Raw genomic sequence first — 19,035 nt, forward strand, 5'->3', positions numbered from 1 at the left:
CTGCATTCAATCGGGATGCATTGGGCCTCACTGCATGGACTCCACTGCATTCAATCGGGATCCATTGCACCACAATGAATGGAATCCTCTGCATTCAATGACGCTACATGTAATCCACTGCTACCAATCGGGATGCATTTTACCAGGCTTCATGGAATGCACTGCATTCAATCACGCTGCATGGAATCCACTGCTTTCAATCGGGATTCATTTTACCACGCTGCATGGATTACACTGCATTCAATCACAATGCATGGAATCCACTGCATTCCATCGGGATCCTTTGCGCCACAATGCATGGAATCCTCTGCATTCAATGAAGCTGCATGGAATCCACTGCATTCAATCGGGATGCTTTGGGCCAGGCTGAATAAAATACACCACATTCAATCGGGATGCATGGGCCTCGCTGCATGGACTCCACTGCATTAAATCTCGCTGCATGGAATCCTCTGCATTCAATAACGCTACATGGAATCCACTGCGCTCAATCAGGATGCATTTTACAACGCTGCATGTATTACAATGCATTCAATCACAATGCATGGAATCCACTGCATTCAATCGGGATGCTTTCAGCCATGCTGCATAAAATCCACTACATTCAATTGGGATGCATTGGGTCTCACTGCATGGACTCCACCGCATAAAATCGGGATCCATTGCGCAACAATGCATGGAATCCTCTGCATTCAATGACGCTGCATGGAATCCACTGCATTCAATCGGGATGCTTTGGGCCATTCTGCATAAACTCCACTGCATTCAATAGGGTTCCCTTTCTTCATGCTGCATGGAATACACTGATATCAATCACGCTGCATGGAATCCACTGCATTCAATCAGGAGGCATTTTACCAAGCTGCATGGAATCCACTGCATTTAATCACGCTGCATGGAATCCACTGCATTCAATCAGGATGCATTTTTCCAGGGTGCATGGAATCCACTGCATTCAATAATGCTGCAGGAAACCACTGCATTCTATCATGCTGCATGGAATCCACTGCATTAAATAGGGTTCCATTTCTTCACCCTGCATGGAATCCACTGCATTCAATCACGCTGCATGTAAACCACTGCATTCAATCGGGATGCATTTAACCAGGCTGCATGGAATCCATGCATTCATCACGCTGCATGGACGCCACTGCATACAATCGGGATCCATTGCGCCACAAGGCATGGAATACTCTGCATTCAATCGGGATGCTTTGGGCCATGCTGCATAAAATCTACTGCATTCAATCATGCTGCATGAAATCCACTGCATTGAATGACGCTGCATAAAATCCACTGCATTCAATAGGGTTCCATTTCTTCACACTTCATGGAATACTGCATTCAATCACGCTGAATGGAATCCACTGCATTCAATCGGGATGAATTTTACAACCCTGAATGGAGTACACTGCATTCAATCACAATGCATGAAATCTACTGCATTCAATCGGGATGCTTTGGGCCATGCCTCATAAAATGCACTGAATTCAATCGGGATGCCTTGGGCCTCGCTGCATGGACTCCACTGCATACAATCAGGATCCATTGCGCCACAATGCATGGAATCCTCGCATTCATTGACGCTGCATGTAATCCACTGTATTCAATCGGGATGCTTTGGGCCATGCTGCATAAAATCCACTGCATTCAATCATGCTTCATGGAATCCACTGCACTCAATCATGCTGCATAAAATCCACTGCATACAATAGGGTTCCATAACTTCACACTGTATGGAATAAACTTCATTCCATCACGCTGCATGGAATCCACTGCATTCAATCGGGATGCATTTTACCACACTGCATGGATTACACTGCATTCAATCGCAATGCATAGAATCCACTGCATTCAATTGGGATGCATTTTACCATATTGCATGGAGTTCACTGCATTCAATCATGCTACACGTAATCCACTGCATTCAATCAGGATGCTTTGGGCCATGCTGCATAAAATCCACTGCATTCAATCATGCTGCACGTAATCCACTGCATTCAATCGGGATGCATTTTACCAGGCTGCCTGGAATCCATGCATTCATCACACTGCATGGACTCCACTGCATACAATCGGGATCCATTGCGCCACAATGCATGGAATACTCTGCATTCAATGATGCTCCATGGACTCCACTGCATTCAATCAGGATGCTTTGGGCCATGCTGCATAAACTCCACTGCATTCAATCATGCTGCATATTATCCACTGCATTCAAAATGTTCCATTTCTTCACGCTGCATGGAATCCACTGCATTCAATCGGGATGCATTTTACCTCGCTGCATGGAGGACACTGCATTCAATCTCAATGCATGGAATCCACTGCATTCTATCGGTATGTTTTGGGCCATGCTGCAAAAAATCCACTGCAATCAATCAGCATGCATTGGGCCTCACTGCATGGACTCCACTGCATACAATCGGGATCCATTGCGCCACAATGCATGGAATCCTCTGCATTCAATGATGCTGCATGGAATCCACTGCATTCCATCGGGATGCATTTTACCACACTGCATGGAGTACACTGCATTCAATCACAATGGATGGAATCCAATGCATTCAATCGGGATGCTTTGGGCCATGCTGCAGAAAATCCACTGCATTCAATGACGCTGCATGGAATCGACTGCATTCAATCATGCTGCATATAATCCACTGCTTACAATAGGGTTCAATTTCTTCACGCTGCATGGAATCCACTGCATTCAATCACGCTGCATGGAATCCACTTCATTCAATCGGGATGCATGTTCCCACGCTGCAAGGAGTACACTGCATTCAATCAAAATGCATGGAATCCACTGCATTCAATCGGGATGCTTTGGGCCATGCTGCATACAATCCACTGCATTCAATCGGGATGCATTGGGCCTCACTGCATGGACTCCACTGCATATAATCGGGATCCATTACACCACAATGCATGGAATCATCTGCATTCAATGACGCTGCATGGAATCCACTGCATTCAATCGGGATGCATTTTACCAGGCTGCATGGAATCCATGCATTCATCACGCTGCATGGACTCCACTGCATACAATCGGGATCCATTGCGCCACAATGCATGGAATCCTCTGCATTCAATCAGGATGCTTTGGGCCATGCTGCATAAAATCCACTGCATTCAATCATGCTCCATTAAATCCACTGCATTCCATCAGGCTGCATAAAATACACTGCATTCAATAGGGTTCCATTACTTCACACTTCATGGAATACAGTGCATTCAATCACGCTTCATGGAATCCACTGCATTCAATCGGGATTCATTTTACCACGCTGCATGGAGTTCACTGCATTCAATCACAATGCATGGAATCCACTGCATTCAATCGGGATGCTTTGGGCCATGCCTCATAAAATCCACTGCATTCAATCGGGATGCCTTGGGCCTCGCTGCATGGACTCCATTGCATACAATCAGGATCCATTGCGCCACAATGCATGGAATCCTCGCATTCATTGACGCTTCATGGAATCCACTGTATTCAATCGGGATGCTTTGGGCCATGCTGCATAAAATCCACTGCATTCAATCATGCTTCAGGGAATCCACTGCACTCAATCATGCTGCATAAAATCCACTGCCTACAATAATGTTCCATAACTTCACACTGTATGGAATACACTTCATTCCATCACGCTGCATGGAATCCTCTGCATTTAATCGGGATGCATTTTACCACGCTGCATGGATTAAACTGCATTCAATCATGCTGCAGGGAATCCACTGCATTCAATCGGGATGTTTTGGGCCATGCTGCATATAATCCACTGCATTCAATCGGGATGCATTGGGCCTCACTGCATGGACTACACTGCATACAATCGGGATCCATTGCGCCACAATGCATGGAATCCTCTGCATTCAATGACGCTGCATGGAATCCACTGCATTCAATCGGAATGCTTTGGGCCATGCTGTATAAAATCCACTGCATCAATCATGCTGCATGGAATCTACTGCATTCAATCATGCTGCATAATATTCACTGCATTCAATAGTGTACCTTTTCTTCACACTGCATGGAATACACTGCATTCAATCACGCTGCATGGAATAAACTGCATTCAATCGGGATGCATTTAACCACGCTGCATGGATTACACTGCATTCAATGACGCTGCATGGAATCCACTGCATTCAATCGGGATGCTTTGGGGCATGCTTCATGAAATCCACTGCATTCAATCATGCTGCATGGAATCCACTGCATTCAATAGGGTTCCATTTCTTCACGCTGAATGGAATACAGTGCATGCAATCACGCTCCATGGACTCCACTGCATACAATCTGGATCCATTGAGCCACAATGAATGGAATCCTCTGTGTTCAATGACGCTGCCTGGAATCCACTGCGGTGAATCAGGATGCTTTGGGCAATGCCGCATATAATCTACTGCATTCAATTGGGAAGCATTTGGCCTCGCTGCATTGACTCCACTTGATAAAATCGGGATCCATTGCGCCACAATGCATGGAATCCTCTGAATTCAATGACGCTGCATGGAATCCACTGCAATCAATCGGGATGCTTTGGGCCAGGCTGCATAAAATCCACTGCATGCAATCAGGCTGCATGGAATCCACTGCATTCAATAGGGTTCCATTGCTTCACGCTGCATGGAATCCACTGCATTCAATCACGCTGCATGGAATCCACTGCATTCAATCGGGATGCATTTTACCACGCTGAATGGAGTACACTGCATTCAATCACAATGCATGGAATCCACTGCATTGAATCGGGATGCTTTGGGCCATGCTGCATAAAATCCACTGCATTCAATCATGCTGCATAAAATCCACTGCAGTCAATAGGGTTCCATTTCTTCACACTACATGGAATACACTGCATTCAATCACGCTGTATGGAATAAACTGCATTCAATCCGGATGCATTTAACCACGCTGCATGGATTACACTTCATTCAATCACAATGCATGGAATCCACTGCATTCTATCAGGATGCTTTGGGCCATGCTGCATAAAATCCACTGCATTCAATAGGGTTCCATTTCTTCACGCTGCATGGAATCTACTGCATTCAATAGGGTTCCATTTCTTCACGCTGCATGGAATACACTGCATTCAATCAGGATGCATGGAATCGCCTCCATTCAATCAGGATGCATTATACAACACTGCATGGATTACCCTGCATTCAATCACAATGCATGGAATCCACTCCATTCAATCGGGATGCTTTGGGCCATGCTGCAGAAAATCAACTGCATTCAATCGGGATGCATTGGGACTCGCTGCATAGACTCCACTGCATATAATCTGGATCCATTGCACCACAATGCATGGAATTCTCTGCATTCAATGTCGCTGCATGGAATCCACTGCATTCAATCGGGATGCTTTGGGCCATGCTGCATAAAATCCACTGCATTCAATCATGCTGCATGGATTCCACTGCATTCAATCATGCTGCATAAAATCCAATGCATTCAATAGTGTTCCATTTCTTCACACTGCATGGACTTCACTGCATTCAATCACTCTGCATGAAATTCACTGCATTAGATCTGGATGCATTTTACCACGCTGCATGGATTACACTGCATTCAATGACGCTGCATGGAATCCACTGCATTCAATCGGGATGCTTTGGGCCATGCGGCATAAAATCCACTGCATTCAATCGGGGTGCATTGTGCCTCGCTGCATGGACTTCACTGCATTCAATTTGTATCCATTGCCCCACAATGCATGGAATCCTCTGCATTCAACGACACTGCATGGAATCCACTGCATTCAATCATGCTGCCTAAAATCCACTGCATTCAATAGGGTTCCATTTCTTCACGCTGCATGAATCCACTGCATTCAAACACGCTGCATGGAATCCACTGCATTCAATCGGGATGCTTTGGGCCATGCTGCATAAAATCCACTGCATTCAATCGGGATGCATTGGGCCTCGCTGCATGGACTCCACTGCATACAATCGGGATCCATTGCGCCACAATGCATGGAATCCTCTGCATTCAATCACGCTGCATGGAATCCACTGCATTCAATCGGGATGCTTTGGGCCATGCTGCATAAAATCCACTGCATTCAATCATGCTGCATGGAATCCACTGCATTCAATCATGCTGCATAAAATTCACTGCATTCAATAGGGTTTCATTTTTTCATGCTGCATGGAATCCACTGCATTCAATCATGCTGCATGGAATCCAATGCATTCCATTGGGATGCATTTTACCAGGCTGCATTGAATTCACTGCATTCAATCAACATGCACGGAATCCACTGCATTCAATCGGGATTCATTTTAAAAGGCCGCATGGAATCTAGTGCATTCAATCAGGAACCATTGCGCCTTGATGCATGGAATTAGTGCATTCAATGAGAATCAATTGCACCACACTGCATGAAATCCACTGACTCAATCGGGATGTTTTGGGCCATGCTGCATAAAATCCACTGAATTCAACGGGATGCATTGGGCCTCGCTGAATGGACTCCACTGCATACAATCGGGATCCATTGCGCCAAAATGCAAGGAATCATCTGCATTAAATGGCGCTGCATGGAATCCACTGCATTCAATCGGGATGCATTTTACCACGCTGCATGGATTACACTGCATTCAATCACAATGCATGGAATCCACGGCATTCAATTGGGATCCATTGCGCCACAATGCATGGAATCCTCTGCATTCAATGACGCTGCATGGAATCCACTGCATTCAAAAGGGATGGTTTGGGCCATGCTGCATAAAATCCACTGCATTCAATCGGGATGCATTGGGCCTCTCTGCATGGACTCCACAGCATTACATCTGGCTGCATGGACTCCACTGCATTATATCTCGCTGCATGGAATCCTCTGCATTCAATGACGCTGCATGGAATCCACTGCATTCAATCGGGATGCATTTTACCAGGCTGCATGGAATCCACTGCATTCAATCGGGATGCATTGGGCCTCACTGCATGGACTCCACTGCATTCAATCGGGATCCATTGCACCACAATGAATGGAATCCTCTGCATTCAATGACGCTAAATGTAATCCACTGCTACCAATCGGGATGCATTTTACCAGGCTTCATGGAATGCACTGCATTCAATCACGCTGCATGGAATCCACTGCTTTCAATCGGGATTCATTTTACCACGCTGCATGGATTACACTGCATTCAATCACAATGCATGGAATCCACTGCATTCCATCGGGATCCTTTGCGCCACAATGCATGGAATCATCTGCATTCAATGAAGCTGCATGGAATCCACTACATTCAATCGGGATGCTTTGGGCCAGGCTGAATAAAATACACCACATTCAATCGGGATGCATGGGCCTCGCTTCATGGACTCCACTGCATTAAATCTCGCTGCATGGAATCCTCTGCATTCAATAACGCTACATGGAATCCACTGCGCTCAATCAGGATGCATTTTACAACGCTGCATGTATTACAATGCATTCAATCACAATGCATGGAATCCACTGCATTCAATCGGGATGCTTTCAGCCATGCTGCATAAAATCCACTACATTCAATTGGGATGCATTGGGTCTCACTGCATGGACTCCACCGCATAAAATCGGGATCCATTGCGCAACAATGCATGGAATCCTCTGCATTCAATGACGCTGCATTGAATCCACTGCATTCAATCGGGATGCTTTGGGCCATTCTGCATAAACTCCACTGCATTCAATAGGGTTCCCTTTCTTCATGCTGCATGGAATACACTGATATCAATCACGCTGCATGGAATCCACTGCATTCAATCAGGAGGCATTTTACCAAGCTGCATGGAATCCACTGCATTTAATCACGCTGCATGGAATCCACTGCATTCAATCAGGATGCATTTTTCCAGGGTGCATGGAATCCACTGCATTCAATAATGCTGCAGGAAACCACTGCATTCTATCATGCTGCATGGAATCCACTGCATTAAATAGGGTTCCATTTCTTCACCCTGCATGGAATCCACTGCATTCAATCACGCTGCATGTAAACCACTGCATTCAATCGGGATGCATTTAACCAGGCTGCATGGAATCCATGCATTCATCACGCTGCATGGACGCCACTGCATACAATCGGGATCCATTGCGCCACAAGGCATGGAATACTCTGCATTCAATCGGGATGCTTTGGGCCATGCTGCATAAAATCTACTGCATTCAATCATGCTGCATGAAATCCACTGCATTGAATGACGCTGCATAAAATCCACTGCATTCAATAGGGTTCCATTTCTTCACACTTCATGGAATACTGCATTCAATCACGCTGAATGGAATCCACTGCATTCAATCGGGATGAATTTTACAACCCTGAATGGAGTACACTGCATTCAATCACAATGCATGAAATCTACTGCATTCAATCGGGATGCTTTGGGCCATGCCTCATAAAATGCACTGAATTCAATCGGGATGCCTTGGGCCTCGCTGCATGGACTCCACTGCATACAATCAGGATCCATTGCGCCACAATGCATGGAATCCTCGCATTCATTGACGCTGCATGTAATCCACTGTATTCAATCGGGATGCTTTGGGCCATGCTGCATAAAATCCACTGCATTCAATCATGCTTCATGGAATCCACTGCACTCAATCATGCTGCATAAAATCCACTGCATACAATAGGGTTCCATAACTTCACACTGTATGGAATAAACTTCATTCCATCACACTGCATGGAATCCACCGCATTCAATCGGGATGCATTTTACCACACTGCATGGATTACACTGCATTCAATCGCAATGCATAGAATCCACTGCATTCAATTGGGATGCATTTTACCATATTGCATGGAGTTCACTGCATTCAATCATGCTACACGTAATCCACTGCATTCAATCAGGATGCTTTGGGCCATGCTGCATAAAATCCACTGCATTCAATCATGCTGCACGTAATCCACTGCATTCAATCGGGATGCATTTTACCAGGCTGCCTGGAATCCATGCATTCATCACACTGCATGGACTCCACTGCATACAATCGGGATCCATTGCGCCACAATGCATGGAATACTCTGCATTCAATGATGCTCCATGGACTCCACTGCATTCAATCAGGATGCTTTGGGCCATGCTGCATAAAATCCACTGCATTCAATCATGCTGCATGGAATCCACTGCATTCAATCATGCTGCATATTATCCACTGCATTCAAAATGTTCCATTTCTTCACGCTGCATGGAATCCACTGCATTCAATCGGGATGCATTTTACCTCGCTGCATGGAGTACACTGCATTCAATCTCAATGCATGGAATCCACTGCATTCTATCGGTATGTTTTGGGCCATGCTGCAAAAAATCCACTGCAATCAATCAGCATGTATTGGGCCTCGCTGCATGGACTCCACTGCATACAATCGGGATCCATTGCGCCACAATGCATGGAATCCTCTGCATTCAATGATGCTGCATGGAATCCACTGCATTCCATCGGGATGCATTTTACCACACTGCATGGAGTACACTGCATTCAATCACAATGGATGGAATCCAATGCATTCAATCGGGATTCTTTGGGCCATGCTGCAGAAAATCCACTGCATTCAATGACGCTGCATGGAATCGACTGCATTCAATCATGCTGCATATAATCCACTGCTTACAATAGGGTTCAATTTCTTCACGCTGCATGGAATCCACTGCATTCAATCACGCTGCATGGAATCCACTGCATTCAATCGGGATGCATGTTCCCACGCTGCATGGAGTACACTGCATTCAATCAAAATGCATGGAATCCACTGCATTCAATCGGGATGCTTTGGGCCATGCTGCATACAATCCACTGCATTCAATCGGGATGCATTGGGCCTCACTGCATGGACTCCACTGCATATAATCGGGATCCATTACACCACAATGCATGGAATCATCTGCATTCAATGACGCTGCATGGAATCCACTGCATTCAATCGGGATGCATTTTACCAGGCTGCATGGAATCCATGCATTCATCACGCTGCATGGACTCCACTGCATACAATCGGGATCCATTGCGCCACAATGCATGGAATACTCTGCATTCAATCAGGATGCTTTGGGCCATGCTGCATAAAATCCACTGCATTCAATCATGCTCCATTAAATCCACTGCATTCCATCAGGCTGCATAAAATACACTGCATTCAATAGGGTTCCATTACTTCACACTTCATGGAATACAGTGCATTCAATCACGCTTCATGGAATCCACTGCATTCAATCGGGATTCATTTTACCACGCTGCATGGAGTTCACTGCATTCAATCACAATGCATGGAATCCACTGCATTCAATCGGGATGCTTTGGGCCATGCCTCATAAAATCCACTGCATTCAATCGGGATGCCTTGGGCCTCGCTGCATGGACTCCATTGCATACAATCAGGATCCATTGCGCCACAATGCATGGAATCCTCGCATTCATTGACGCTTCATGGAATCCACTGTATTCAATCGGGATGCTTTGGGCCATGCTGCATAAAATCCACTGCATTCAATCATGCTTCAGGGAATCCACTGCACTCAATCATGCTGCATAAAATCCACTGCCTACAATAATGTTCCATAACTTCACACTGTATGGAATACACTTCATTCCATCACGCTGCATGGAATCCACTGCATTTAATCGGGATGCATTTTACCACGCTGCATGGATTTCACTGCATTCAATCATGCTGCAGGGAATCCACTGCATTCAATCGGGATGTTTTGGGCCATGCTGCATATAATCCACTGCATTCAATCGGGATGCATATGGCCTCACTGCATGGACTACACTGCATACAATCGGGATCCATTGCGCCACAATGCATGGAATCCTCTGCATTCAATGACGCTGCATGGAATCCACTGCATTCAATCGGAATGCTTTGGGCCATGCTGTATAAAATCCACTGCATCAATCATGCTGCATGGAATCTACTGCATTCAATCATGCTGCATAATATTCACTGCATTCAATAGTGTACCTTTTCTTCACACTGCGTGGAATACACTGCATTCAATCACGCTGCATGGAATAAACTGCATTCAATTGGGATGCATTTAACCACACTGCATGGATTACACTGCATTCAATGACGCTGCATGGAATCCACTGCATTCAATCGGGATGCTTTGGGGCATGCTTCATGAAATCCACTGCATTCAATCATGCTGCATGGAATCCACTGCATTCAATAGGGTTCCATTTCTTCACGCTGAATGGAATACAGTGCATGCAATCACGCTCCATGGACTCCACTGCATACAATCTGGATCCATTGAGCCACAATGAATGGAATCCTCTGTGTTCAATGACGCTGCCTGGAATCCACTGCGGTGAATCAGGATGCTTTGGGCAATGCCGCATATAATCTACTGCATTCAATTGGGAAGCATTTGGCCTCGCTGCATTGACTCCACTTGATAAAATCGGGATCCATTGCGCCACAATGCATGGAATCCTCTGAATTCAATGACGCTGCATGGAATCCACTGCAATCAATCGGGATGCTTTGGGCCAGGCTGCATAAAATCCACTGCATGCAATCAGGCTGCATGGAATCCACTGCATTCAATAGGGTTCCATTGCTTCACGCTGCATGGAATCCACTGCATTCAATCACGCTGCATGGAATCCACTGCATTCAATCGGGATGCATTTTACCACGCTGAATGGAGTACACTGCATTCAATCACAATGCATGGAATCCACTGCATTGAATCGGGATGCTTTGGGCCATGCTGCATAAAATCCACTGCATTCAATCATGCTGCATAAAATCCACTGCAGTCAATAGGGTTCCATTTCTTCACACTACATGGAATACACTGCATTCAATCACGCTGTATGGAATAAACTGCATTCAATCCGGATGCATTTAACCACGCTGCATGGATTACACTTCATTCAATCACAATGCATGGAATCCACTGCATTCTATCAGGATGCTTTGGGCCATGCTGCATAAAATCCACTGCATTCAATAGGGTTCCATTTCTTCACGCTGCATGGAATCTACTGCATTCAATAGGGTTCCATTTCTTCACGCTGCATGGAATACACTGCATTCAATCAGGATGCATGGAATCGACTCCATTCAATCAGGATGCATTATACAACGCTGCATGGATTACACTGCATTCAATCACAATGCATGGAATCCACTCCATTCAATCGGGATGCTTTGGGCCATGATGCAGAAAATCAACGGCATTCAATCGGTATGCATGGATTCCACTGCATTCAATCATGCTGCATAAAATCCAATGCATTCAATAGTGTTCCATTTCTTCACACTGCATGGACTTCACTGCATTCAATCACTCTGCATGAAATTCACTGCATTAGATCTGGATGCATTTTACCACGCTGCATGGATTACACTGCATTCAATGTCGCTGCATGGAATCCACTGCATTCAATCGGGATGCTTTGGGCCATGCTGCATAAAATCCACTGCATTCAATCGGGGTGCATTGGGCCTCGCTGCATGGACTTCACTGCATTCAATTTGTATCCATTGCCCCACAATGCATGGAATCCTCTGCATTCAACGACACTGCATGGAATCCACTGCATTCAATCATGCTGCCTAAAATCCACTGCATTCAATAGGGTTCCATTTCTTCACGCTGCATGAATCCACTGCATTCAAACACGCTGCATGGAATCCACTGCATTCAATCGGGATGCTTTGGGCCATGCTGCATAAAATCCACTGCATTCAATCGGGATGCATTGGGCCTCGCTGCATGGACTCCACTGCATACAATCGGGATCCATTGCGCCACAATGCATGGAATCCTCTGCATTCAATCACGCTGCATGGAATCCACTGCATTCAATCGGGATGCTTTGGGCCATGCTGCATAAAATCCACTGCATTCAATCATGCTGCATGGAATCCACTGCATTCAATCATGCTGCATAAAATTCACTGCATTCAATAGGGTTTCATTTTTTCATGCTGCATGGAATCCACTGCATTCAATCATGCTGCATGGAATCCAATGCATTCCATTGGGATGCATTTTACCAGGCTGCATTGAATTCACTGCATTCAATCAACATGCACGGAATCCACTGCATTCAATCGGGATTCATTTTAAAAGGCCGCATGGAATCTAGTGCATTCAATCAGGAACCATTGCGCCTTGATGCATGGAATTAGTGCATTCAATGAGAATCAATTGCACCACACTGCATGAAATCCACTGACTCAATCGGGATGTTTTGGGCCATGCTGCATAAAATCCACTGCATTCAACGGGATGCATTGGGCCTCGCTGAATGGACTCCACTGCATACAATCGGGATCCATTGCGCCAAAATGCAAGGAATCATCTGCATTCAATGGCGCTGCATGGAATCCACTGCATTCAATCGGGATGCATTTTACCACGCTGCATGGATTACACTGCATTCAATCACAATGCATGGAATCCACGGCATTCAATTGGGATCCATTGCGCCACAATGCATGGAATCCTCTGCATTCAATGACGCTGCATGGAATCCACTGCATTCAAAAGGGATGGTTTGGGCCATGCTGCGTAAAATCCACTGCATTCAATCGGGATGCATTGGGCCTCTCTGCATGGACTCCACAGCATTACATCTGGCTGCATGGACTCCACTGCATTATATCTCGCTGCATGGAATCCTCTGCATTCAATGACGCTGCATGGAATCCACTGCATTCAATCGGGATGCATTTTACCAGGCTGCATGGAATCCACTGCATTCAATCGGGATGCATTGGGCCTCACTGCATGGACTCCACTGCATTCAATCGGGATCCATTGCACCACAATGAATGGAATCCTCTGCATTCAATGACGCTACATGTAATCCACTGCTACCAATCGGGATGCATTTTACCAGGCTGCATGGAATGCACTGCATTCAATCACGCTGCATGGAATCCACTGCTTTCAATCGGGATTCATTTTACCACGCTGCATGGATTACACTGCATTCAATCACAATGCATGGAATCCACTGCATTCCATCGGGATCCATTGCGCCACAATGCATGGAATCCTCTGCATTCAATGAAGCTGCATGGAATCCACTGCATTCAATCGGGATGCTTTGGGCCAGGCTGAATAAAATACACCACATTCAATCGGGATGCATGGGCCTCGCTGCATGGACTCCACTGCATTAAATCTCGCTGCATGGAATCCTCTGCATTCAATAACGCTACATGGAATCCAGTGCGCTCAATCAGGATGCATTTTACAACGCTGCATGTATTACAATGCATTCAATCACAATGCATGGAATCCACTGCATTCAATCGGGATGCTTTCAGCCATGCTGCATAAAATCCACTACATTCAATTGGGATGCATTGGGTCTCACTGCATGGACTCCACCGCATAAAATCGGGATCCATTGCGCAACAATGCATGGAATCCTCTGCATTCAATGACGCTGCATTGAATCCACTGCATTCAATCGGGATGCTTTGGGCCATTCTGCATAAACTCCACTGCATTCAATAGGGTTCCCTTTCTTCATGCTGCATGGAATACACTGATATCAATCACGCTGCATGGAATCCACTGCATTCAATCAGGAGGCATTTTACCAAGCTGCATGGAATCCACTGCATTTAATCACGCTGCATGGAATCCACTGCATTCAATCAGGATGCATTTTTCCAGGGTGCATGGAATCCACTGCATTCAATAATGCTGCAGGAAACCACTGCATTCTATCATGCTGCATGGAATCCACTGCATTAAATAGGGTTCCATTTCTTCACCCTGCATGGAATCCACTGCATTCAATCACGCTGCATGTAAACCACTGCATTCAATCGGGATGCATTTAACCAGGCTGCATGGAATCCATGCATTCATCACGCTGCATGGACGCCACTGCATACAATCGGGATCCATTGCGCCACAAGGCATGGAATACTCTGCATTCAATCGGGATGCTTTGGGCCATGCTGCATAAAATCTACTGCATTCAATCATGCTGCATGAAATCCACTGCATTGAATGACGCTGCATAAAATCCACTGCATTCAATAGGGTTCCATTTCTTCACACTTCATGGAATACTGCATTCAATCACGCTGAATGGAATCCACTGCATTCAATCGGGATGAATTTTACAACCCTGAATGGAGTACACTGCATTCAATCACAATGCATGAAATCTACTGCATTCAATCGGGATGCTTTGGGCCATGCCTCATAAAATGCACTGAATTCAATCGGGATGCCTTGGGCCTCGCTGCATGGACTCCACTGCATACAATCAGGATCCATTGCGCCACAATGCATGGAATCCTCGCATTCATTGACGCTGCATGTAATCCACTGTATTCAATCGGGATGCTTTGGGCCATGCTGCATAAAATCCACTGCATTCAATCATGCTTCATGGAATCCACTGCACTCAATCATGCTGCATAAAATCCACTGCATACAATAGGGTTCCATAACTTCACACTGCATGGAATCCACCGCATTCAATCGGGATGCATTTTACCACACTGCATGGATTACACTGCATTCAATCGCAATGCATAGAATCCACTGCATTCAATTGGGATGCATTTTACCATATTGCATGGAGTTCACTGCATTCAATCATGCTACACGTAATCCACTGCATTCAATCAGGATGCTTTGGGCCATGCTGCATAAAATCCACTGCATTCAATCATGCTGCACGTAATCCACTGCATTCAATCGGGATGCATTTTACCAGGCTGCCTGGAATCCATGCATTCATCACACTGCATGGACTCCACTGCATACAATCGGGATCCATTGCGCCACAATGCATGGAATACTCTGCATTCAATGATGCTCCATGGAATCCACTGCATTCAATCAGGATGCTTTGGGCCATGCTGCATAAAATCCCCTGCATTCAATCATGCTGCATGGAATCCACTGCGTTCAATCATGCTGCATAATATCCACTGCATTCAAAATCTTCCATTTCTTCACGCTGCATGGAATCCACTGCATTCAATCGGGATGCATTTTACCTCGCTGCATGGAGGACACTGCATTCAATCTCAATGCATGGAATCCACTGCATTCTATCGGTATGTTTTGGGCCATGCTGCAAAAAATCCACTGCAATCAATCAGCATGCATTGGGCCTCGCTGCATGGACTCCACTGCATACAATCGGGATCCATTGTGCCACAATGCATGGAATCCTCTGCATTCAATGATGCTGCATGGAATCCACTGCATTCCATCGGGATGCATTTTACCACACTGCATGGAGTACACTGCATTCAATCACAATGGATGGAATCCAATGCATTCAATCGGGATGCTTTGGGCCATGCTGCAGAAAATCCACTGCATTCAATGACGCTGCATGGAATCGACTGCATTCAATCATGCTGCATATAATCCACTGCTTATATAGGGTTCAATTTCTTCACGCTGCATGGAATCCACTGCATTCAATCACGCTGCATGGAATCCACTGCATTCCATCGGGATGCATGTTCCCACGCTGCATGGAGTACACTGCATTCAATCAAAATGCATGGAATCCACTGCATTCAATCGGGATGCTTTGGGCCATGCTGCATACAATCCACTGCATTCAATCGGGATGCATTGGGCCTCACTGCATGGACTCCACTGCATATAATCGGGATCCATTACACCACAATGCATGGAATCATCTGCATTCAATGACGCTGCATGGAATCCACTGCATTCAATCGGGATGCATTTTACCAGGCTGCATGGAATCCATGCATTCATCACGCTGCATGGACTCCACTGCATACAATCGGGATCCATTGCGCCACAATGCATGGAATCCTCTGCGTTCAATCAGGATGCTTTGGGCCATGCTGCATAAAATCCACTGCATTCAATCATGCTCCATTAAATCCACTGCATTCAATCAGGCTGCATAAAATACACTGCATTCAATAGGGTTCCATTACTTCACACTTCATGGAATACAGTGCATTCAATCACGCTTCATGGAATCCACTGCATTCAATCGGGATTCATTTTACCACGCTGCATGGAGTTCACTGCATTCAATCACAATGCATGGAATCCACTGCATTCAATCGGGATGCTTTGGGCCATGCCTCATAAAATCCACTGCATTCAATCGTGATGCCTTGGGCCTCGCTGCATGGACTCCATTGCATACAATCAGGATCCATTGCGCCACAATGCATGGAATCCTCGCATTCATTGACGCTTCATGGAATCCACTGTATTCAATCGGGATGCTTTGGGCCATGCTGCATAAAATCCACTGCATTCAATCATGCGTCAGGGAATCCACTGCACTCAATCATGCTGCATAAAATCCACTGCCTACAATAATGTTCCATAACTTCACACTGTATGGAATACACTTCATTCCATCACGCTGCATGGAATCCACTGCATTTAATCGGGATGCATTTTACCACGCTGCATGGATTACACTGCATTCAATCATGCTGCAGGGAATCCACTGCATTCAATCGGGATGCTTTGGGCCATGCTGCATACAATCCACTGCATTCAATCGGGATGCATTGGGCCTCACTGCATGGACTACACTGCATACAATCGGGATCCATTGCGCCACAATGCATGGAATCCTCTGCATTCAATGACGCTGCATGGAATCCACTGCATTCAATCGGAATGCTTTGGGCCATGCTGTATAAAATCCACTGCATCAATCATGCTGCATGGAATCTACTGCATTCAATCATGCTGCATAATATTCACTGCATTCAATAGTGTACCTTTTCTTCACACTGCATGGAATACACTGCATTCAATCACGCTGCATGGAATAAACTGCATTCAATTGGGATGCATTTAACCACACTGCATGGATTACACTGCATTCAATGACGCTGCATGGAATCCACTGCATTCAATCGGGATGCTTTGGGGCATGCTTCATGAAATCCACTGCATTCAATCATGCTGCATGGAATCCACTGCATTCAATAGGGTTCCATTTCTTCACGCTGAATGGAATACAGTGCATGCAATCACGCTCCATGGACTCCACTGCATACAATCTGGATCCATTGAGCCAAAATGAATGGAATCCTCTGTGTTCAATGACGCTGCCTGGAATCCACTGCGGTGAATCAGGATGCTTTGGGCAATGCCGCATATAATCTAATGCATTCAATTGGGAAGCATTTGGCCTCGCTGCATTGACTCCACTTGATAAAATCGGGATCCATTGCGCCACAATGCATGGAATCCTCTGAATTCAATGACGCTGCATGGAATCCACTGCAATCAATCGGGATGCTTTGGGCCAGGCTGCATAAAATCCACTGCATGCAATCAGGCTGCATGGAATCCACTGCATTCAATAGGGTTCCATTGCTTCACGCTGCATGGAATCCACTGCATTCAATCACGCTGCATGGAATCCACTGCATTCAATCGGGATGCATTTTACCACGCTGAATGGAGTACACTGCATTCAATCACAATGCATGGAATCCACTGCATTGAATCGGGATGCTTTGGGCCATGCTGCATAAAATCCACTGCATTCAATCATGCTGCATAAAATCCACTGCAGTCAATAGGGTTCCATTTCTTCACACTACATGGAATACACTGCATTCAATCACGCTGTATGGAATAAACTGCATTCAATCCGGATGCATTTAACCACGCTGCATGGATTACACTTCATTCAATCACAATGCATGGAATCCACTGCATTCTATCAGGATGCTTTGGGCCATGCTGCATAAAATCCACTGCATTCAATAGGGTTCCATTTCTTCACGCTGCATGGAATCTACTGCATTCAATAGGGTTCCATTTCTTCACGCTGCATGGAATACACTGCATTCAATCAGGATGCATGGAATCGACTCCATTCAATCAGGATGCATTATACAACGCTGCATGGATTACCCTGCATTCAATCACAATGCATGGAATCCACTCCATTCAATCGGGATGCTTTGGGCCATGCTGCAGAAAATCCACTGCATTCAATCGGGATGCATTGGGACTCGCTGCATAGACTGCACTGCATA

This window comes from Sus scrofa, chromosome 13, assembly GCF_054392235.1.
Source record: "Sus scrofa isolate SSC_HxYL_T2T_F1_AM1 chromosome 13, Sscrofa_HxYL_maternal_Yorkshire_Landrace_v2.0, whole genome shotgun sequence".
NCBI classification, from domain to species: Eukaryota; Metazoa; Chordata; class Mammalia; order Artiodactyla; family Suidae; genus Sus; species Sus scrofa.